This window comes from Pogona vitticeps, chromosome 3, assembly GCF_051106095.1.
Source record: "Pogona vitticeps strain Pit_001003342236 chromosome 3, PviZW2.1, whole genome shotgun sequence".
NCBI lineage: Eukaryota > Metazoa > Chordata > Lepidosauria > Squamata > Agamidae > Pogona > Pogona vitticeps.
In genome coordinates, this window is record NC_135785.1 from 149,615,880 (window position 1) to 149,623,692 (window position 7,813).

Genomic DNA, 7,813 nt, shown 5'->3' on the forward strand with positions numbered 1-7,813 from the left:
AAAGCCTGTGTTCACACAGGTGGCATTTATCCCTAAAATGGCTAATTCTAGTGTGGACCAGATAACCTTTCCAATCGTATTATTTCATCTGGCTATAAAGGTACAAGCAATTTAAACTATTGTTTCAGTCATGGTGAAATCATTTTTTTCCTAGACATCCACATCTTACTTTTTTTCCTCAGGTAGAAAAATTATTCAGCCATGAGCAGCTTGCTTATTTCTACAAGCTTTATTCATCTACATTGCTTCTCTGCATAAAAAGCCAAGAATCAATAATTCAAAAAAGTATTGAAAATGTTCTTACAGCTATGAGAAAAAGCTGTAGGTACAAATGCTGAAACAGAAATCCATTCTTGCAGCTTGTGAAAAGTTGTAGGTATGACTATCATAAGAAATCTTTCAAGTATGGAAAGTTGAAAACAGAAGTACATTCAAAACCCAAACGTTAAGCTGGAAGAAACATAAGAAAAATCTATCTCAGCTATAAGCTTTTAGCTATAAACAAGAACTTCAATAATTTCTTCAGTCCAAAAATACAGGAGATTATAGCCTTCAAAGGCACATCTAGAAAGTAGAATTTTAAAATATCAAAGTTTTTAAAAATAAAAATATATGAAAATAAAATGCATTTCTTATTCTCTAAGCACATTATATTATAGACATGGACAGAAAATTGTTTAGTTTCCTAATTTCTCACCCAGCCCTCTGCCAGTTTGAATCTATGGAGGAAAATCCATGTTGTCTTTGTTGTGGTTGCTGCTGCTAAATGCCTGCTGCTCTTTGATGTTTGGTGCCCATTTTAATGGCCGCGGATGACCCGAAATGCCCCCCCGCAGCATTTTCGCGACCTCGGTAAGCAAGGGGAGGGCGTGAAAACACTGATAGGGGGCCATTTCGGGTCATCGGCGGCCATTTTGGAGCCTCCGATCAGCTGATCGGCGGCTCCAAAATGGCCGCCGGACCGCGAAAACATCGCTGGAGGGGTAAGTTTGGACGCTTATTGGAACACATTAAACTAAGTTTAATGCATTCCAGTAGGCTTACCTTGCCCCGTACAGCGATGTTTTCGCATAGCGAAGGTTAATCCGGAACGGATTAACCTCGCTATACGGGGCACCACTGTACCGCTTTCCAACAGGAAGTGAATAAAATATGTTTGGTTGCTATTTGGCTTCCTGTCCTCCTCGTCTTCATTTGCACCCTATCTCTTTGCAACTTAATACAATACGAGGAAAAGCCTCCGTCCTCGAGAAGTTTTATGTTTTCATTTTCATTTTCAGTTTTTTACATCCATGCGCAAGTGTTAGCTAACTATGAAAGAGATTCTTTGCAAGGTACTCTATTTTACAGTGATCTTGCTTTCCTTGTAATATCTTTAATGAAGAACTAGCTGATTGCCCTGCAGTTACCATTTGCACACAGTTGTTCAAACTCTATTTTCTTAAGCCCAATATACATTTTCAGGGTTTCTTTTTTACAGTCTAAGTTAAAGTGATAACGTACATTATTTGAGCAATCCATACATACATAATTTCAAATCTTAACAATCCAAATTCCACAAAGTTTTACTTCCTCACAGAAAAAAACTTCATTTTTTCTGTCTCTTTATCAGGACTTTTTAGAATTTCTTTTGATAATACCTTTGAGTTAACCACAACATTGCAAGGTAGACTAGGGCAGTGGTTCTTAACCTTTTTGAAAGAAACACCCCCTTGAGCCATAGAGGAACGCATTAAACAGGTTGCTGCAGGGAGGGGGTGATGGCCTGGGTCTCACTTCTTTCCACCTTGCATTATGGTATCTTCCTACACTGAAAGGGGAAGGTCCAATTTCTTATAGAAGAATGTTTTCATAACAGCATTAATCATAACTCCCATGACAGAAACAGGGAACAAGTAGCCCTTCAGCTGTTTTGGCATGTCCCCCACCAATTTGGGGGGGCAATGTGTAGCCTTTATAATTAAAATTGTAAACCGCCCGGAGAGTGCTTGTAGCGCTATGGGGCGGTATATAAGTCCAATAAATAAATAAATAAATAAATAAATAAATTTCTATGCTGGTTTGGGCAGATGAGAGTTGTGGTCCAAAAACATCTGGAGGGCCATACATTCCCCATGTTAAATATTTCTGCACATAGAAAGCTACAGTGGTGCCTCGCATTACAATGTTAATTAGTTCCAGTGAAATCGCTATGGAACGAAAACATCGTAAAGCGAAGTTAAAAAGCCCATAGAAACGTATTAAAACCTGTTTAATGCGTTCCGATGGGCTTAAAACTCACCGTCCAGCGAAGATCCTCCATAGGGCGGCCATTTTCGCTGCCTGTCTTGTGAGGAATCTGTCCCTAAACACAGCGGGGAGACATTTTATTTACCTGGCGGCCATTTTGAAACAGCCGATCAGCTGTTGGAAAATCGTCGTTTTGCAAACAATTGGTTCCCGAAGCAGGGAACCGATCATCGCAAAGCAAAATTCCCCCATAGGAAACATCGTTTTGTGATCACAAAAGCGATTGCAAAAAGTTCATCGTTATGTGATTTTGTCGTTTTACAAAGCGATTGTAAAGCGAGGCACCACTGTATTCTTCTTTATCAATGTCTGTTGTGTTCCGTTCCTTCTAGTTTATTTTTAAGTTCCACCAAAAGGTACCCTAGGTTTTGAAACTATTCACTGGAGCAGTTTCTCAGTCTCTCTCTCTCTCTCTCTCTCTCACTCTCTCTCTCTCTCTCCCTCTCCCTCTGTGTGTGTGTGTTTATTAATCTGAATGGATAAATCAGGCCAGAGCTAAATGCTATTCAAGTATTAATTGTCTGCATTATGTATTGATTGTCTGAGACAAAAGAGAAATCTACTGCATGTCCAAGTGATTTTGCTGCTATTCTTGCCTTACTATCATTACTCAAAATTGGCCATTTACTAGTAGTTTTCAGTAATTGTGATGCATTTGTATCTTCAAATGTGTTCTTCTAAGTATATGATTGGGAATTACGCCTAGGAAATTATTGGCCCAGAAAATTGGAGGGCACCATTATAATTTGCAGTGACTGATGATTTGTGGAAATAAACAACAGAAAGCATGAATATGCATGAACATCAGAGAATGTGCCTAATTAGCAAGAGATGACATTTTGTATAATTATCATTGTGCTCCAGATATCACCAAAACATTAAGATATCTCAATTAAAACAATTGCCTGATTTTCATTTATTTTAAAAGGTACATGGGATCACTGTATTGCAAGCTTTATTTATTTATTTATTTATTTATTTATTTATTTATTTGATTTATATCCCGCCCATCTGATACATCTATACCACTCTGAGCGGCTAACAACAATATTAATACAATTATAGCAACATAAAATAAACATATCGATTAACAAACATAACGTAAATCATAAATAACAGATAAAGAAGAAAAATAAATTAAATTAAATTAAATGCTGGCAGGAGGGAAGGCCTTAACATAAAGCCATGTTTTTAGCTGAGTTTTAAATGTGCCCAGGGTAGGGGCCGTGCGAATCTCAGGAGGGAGATTGTTCCAAAGGCGAGGAGCCACCGCCGAGAAGGCCCGGTTTCGTGTCTTCTCCCTTCGGGCCTCCCTCGGCGTCAGGCTCCTCAGCCTCACCTCCTGGCTCGCGCGGGTGATCCGGGTAGAACTTGGTGGGTGAAGGCGTTCCGCCAAATATCGAGGTCCCAAACCGTATAGGGCCTTATATGTAAGCGTTAAAACTTTGAAGTCGACACGGAAACGGATGGGCAGCCAATGCAGTCTAGCCAGGATGGGAGAAATGTGATGGTATTTTCTCCCTCCAGTGAGAAGTCTGGCTGCTGCATTCTGCACCATCTGAAGTTTCCGTATCAACCTCAAAGGTAGCCCCACGTAGAGCGCGTTGCAGTGGTCTAATCTTGAGATTACAAGCGCATGCACTAAGGTAGTGAGGGCCCCCGTGTCGAGATAGGGCCGCAGCCTGGCAATCCGCCAAAGATGGAAAAAGGCGGAGCGGACCACCGACGCCACCTGTGTTTCCATGGTAAGCGTCGGGTCCAGGTGTATGCCCAAGCTGCGGACCCCACTCACCGGAGTCAGGGTCGCCCCCCCCAAACGAGAGAGAGTCGACCAAGCCACCAACCACGGGGGGCCCCACCCTCAGGACTTCCGTCTTGTCCGGGTTCAGCCTCAGGCCATTCTCCTGCATCCATTCCAGTACGGTTCCCAGGCAGCGCTGGAGGGACAAGACGGCATCACCTGCAGTTGGTAAAAAGGAGATGTAGAGCTGGGTGTCATCAGCATACTGGTGACACGATGCTCCACACCCCCTGATGACCCCAGCTAGCGGCCTCATATAGATGTTAAATAGCATTGGGGAGATAATCGACCCCTGTGGAACCCCACAATTGGAGCTCCACGGGGCCAAGACACTCTCCCCAAGCTGAACTCTCTGGGGACGATCCTCCAAGAAGGAGCGGAGCCAGGCTAACGCCAGGCCACCGATTCCTAACTCAGAGAGTCTCCCCAGGAGGATACCGTGGTCGACGGTATCAAAGGCCGCTGAAATATCGAGGAGGACCAACAGAGACGTTTTGCCCCTGTCAGCCTCCCTCAGCAGGTCATCATACAGGGCGACCAATGCCGTCTCTGTACCGTGGCGCGGCCTGAAACCCGACTGGAATGGATCCAGGGCATCTGTTTCATCCAGGAGAGCCTGAAGCTGGTCTGCCACCACCTTCTCCACCACTTTGCTCATGAAAGAAATATTGGCGACGGGCCTATAATTGCCAATTTCGTCCGCCGCCAAATTGAGTTTCTTTCGTATGGGCCTAATGAGTGTCTCCTTGAGGGCAGGCGGAAACCTGCCCTCCAGGAAAGACCCATTTATTATTGCTGTGGCCCATTCAGATGTTTTCGGCCTGGCTGCTTTGATTAGCCAGGCCGGGCAAGGGTCCAAGGAGGAGGTGGTGGCCCGACAGCGGTCAAGCACCCTGGCCACAGAGTCAGGCGTTACCGGCTGAAAGGAATCGAAAATAACCGGGCAAGACGGAGCCCTGGACATCTCAGCTCGATTCACTGCATTCAAAAAGGGAGAGAGCTCCCGGCGGATGGCCTCCACTTTAGATTTAAAAAATGCTGCAAATTGGTCCGGAGAAAAACTAGGGGGAGGCCCATCTCCCGGACCAACTCCGGATAGGTCGCGCACTATACGGAAGAGCTCCGCCTGCTGGTTGGACGCTTCGCTTATCCGGTTAGCGAAGTATGATCTACATGCAGCCTTCACCTTATTCAGGTAAAGGTTAGTTGCGACCTTGACAGCTATCCAATTGTTATCCGTCGGATTCTTCCTCCATCTACGCTCTAGCCTTCTCCTTATTCGCTTCATCGCCCGGAGCTCCTGGTTAAACCAGGGCACCGGACGAGTTCTGCGCCGGAGAGGGTGTTTGGGCGCAATCGTGTCTACTGCCCTGGTGGCAGCGGTAGACCAGCTGTCCACCAGGACGTCGACAGGAGCACTAGCCAGTTCAGCCGTAATCCCTCTCATGACATCCTGAAAACCAATCGGATCCAGTAGTCTTCGAGGGCGGGCCATTAAAATAGGCCCCTGCTCCCTGCGGAGGGGGAGGGCCACTGTGAGGTTACATTTAATCAGGTGGTGATCTGACCATGACAAGGGGACTGACACCAGGTCCGCCGCCATCAGACCACTCTCGCCCCAATTGGAGGAAAAGACCAGGTCCAGAGTATGACCACCCACGTGGGTGGGGCCGTTGACATGCTGGGACATGTTCAAGGAAGCCATGGTTTCCAGGAACTCAAAAGCTGGCCCAGTGACCTCTGCCTCCGCATGCACGTTGAAATCACCCAAGGCCAGAAGCCTTGGGGAAACCAACAGTGCCGCGGAGACAAAGTCGGCCAGCTCCGGAAGGGAAGTGGCTGGGCCGCAGGGAGCGCGGTAGCCCAGCAAAATCCCAATTCCATCCCTGGCCCCTATCGACACGTGGAGGGCCTCTAGACCCGGCCTCACCACCGAGGAGCGCCTGGTAACCTCCAAGCTGGATTTATAAACAATGGCAACTCCCCCTCCCCGTCCTTCCAGTCTACACCAAGCTTGCATTTTGGTGTTTAGTTATGCCCAATGAAAGTTTACAAGCATTGGGTAATGTCTTGCATTCAATAGATGCATGGTAATCAAGCCATTAAAGATTTACATATATTGAGCAGTCTGTTGCAGAACTGGACTCAACATATATTGTTCAAACACTAGTAATAGCCCAGAAAGTTTGCTACCTGAAACAGAACTTGAATGCCATCCGCTTATAGAACCAACCTTCTAAATAGTCCATTTAGGCACTATTTCTTGCCTCCATCTAGCCCCTCAATGCCTCCCTAGCTCATGAGAGTGCCTAAATCAGATTTTTTTTTTTTTACCTTGTGGCATGGCACCTTTTAAAATAAACGTCCTTTAAAGATTAAACACATTGAAAAAATTCTCCTTTCCATACACTACTGAATGGAAAGTTCAAATCCTATAACTTCATGATGCCAGTTCTCCTTCCCCCATTTGGTATTATTATATGTATGTTTTTCAAAGATGAATAATGTCACATTCCTGCCTGTCCCTGGGTTGTTTAACCAATAAAAGGGCACAAGCTATGTATCATGTCGCTGCCACCAGTTGATTACCTCAACATTGTATTCGCGAACGCTTTCACGGCTGGGATCGAATGGTTGTTGTGGATTTTTCAGGCTCCTTGGCCATGTTCTAAAGGTTGTTCTTCCTAACGTTTCGCCAGTCTCTGTGGCCGGCATCTTCAGAGCACAGAGTGCTGTCCTCTGAAGATGCCAGCCACAGAGACTGGCGAAACGTTAGGAAGAACAACCTTCAGAACACGGCCAAGGAGCCCGAAAAACCAACATCTACCTCAACATTGTTTATTATTAATCACAGAGGTCCAGGCAACGTGTCATTTAAAAAAGAACCAAATAGTAATTGTTTATTATTCCAGGGGATGAAGGTACAATCAATGTCTTTAACTCTTAACAAAACATCCCACTTCATCCACCCTCAACCACCAACCCTCTCTCTCGTTCCTTCGTTTAGTCGTTTAGTCGTGTCCGACTCTTTGTGACCCCATGGACCAGAGCACGCCAGGCCCTCCTATCTTCCACTGCCTCCCGGAGTTGTGTCAAATTCATCTTGGTTGCTTTGATGACACTGTCCAACCATCTCATCCTCTGTCGTCCCCTTCTCCTCTTGCGGTCACACTTTCCCAACATCAAGGTCTTTTCCAAGGAGTCTTCTCTTCTCATGAGATGGCCAAAGTACTGGAGCCTCAGCTTCAGGATCTGTCCTTCCAGTGAGCACTCAGGGTTGATTTCCTTTAGAATTGATAGGTTTGTTCTCCTTGCAGTCCAGGGGACTCTCAAGAGCCTTCTCCAGCACCACAATTCAAAGGCATCAATTCTTCGGCGGTCAGCTTTCTTTATGGTCCAGCTCTCACTTCCATACATCACTACAGGAAAAACCATAGCTTTGACTATTTGGACTTTTGTTGGCAAGGTGATATCTCTGCTTTTTAAGATGCTGTCAAGGTTTGTCATCGCTTTCCTCCCAAGAAGCAGACACAAATCCCAACCTTCTTTATTCATGTCAGAAGCTATTTCTGCAGTGCTTCCGGGGGGGAAGGATCAGTGCTGTGGTTGCCCAGGAGGTACCTGGATGTGCTCACAGTGCTCGTGTTCTTTGTGGAGGCTCCTTCCATTGCCCCCAGTTCAAATCAGCCTGATTTGCACTGAATAGTAGGAGGCCAAATCAAA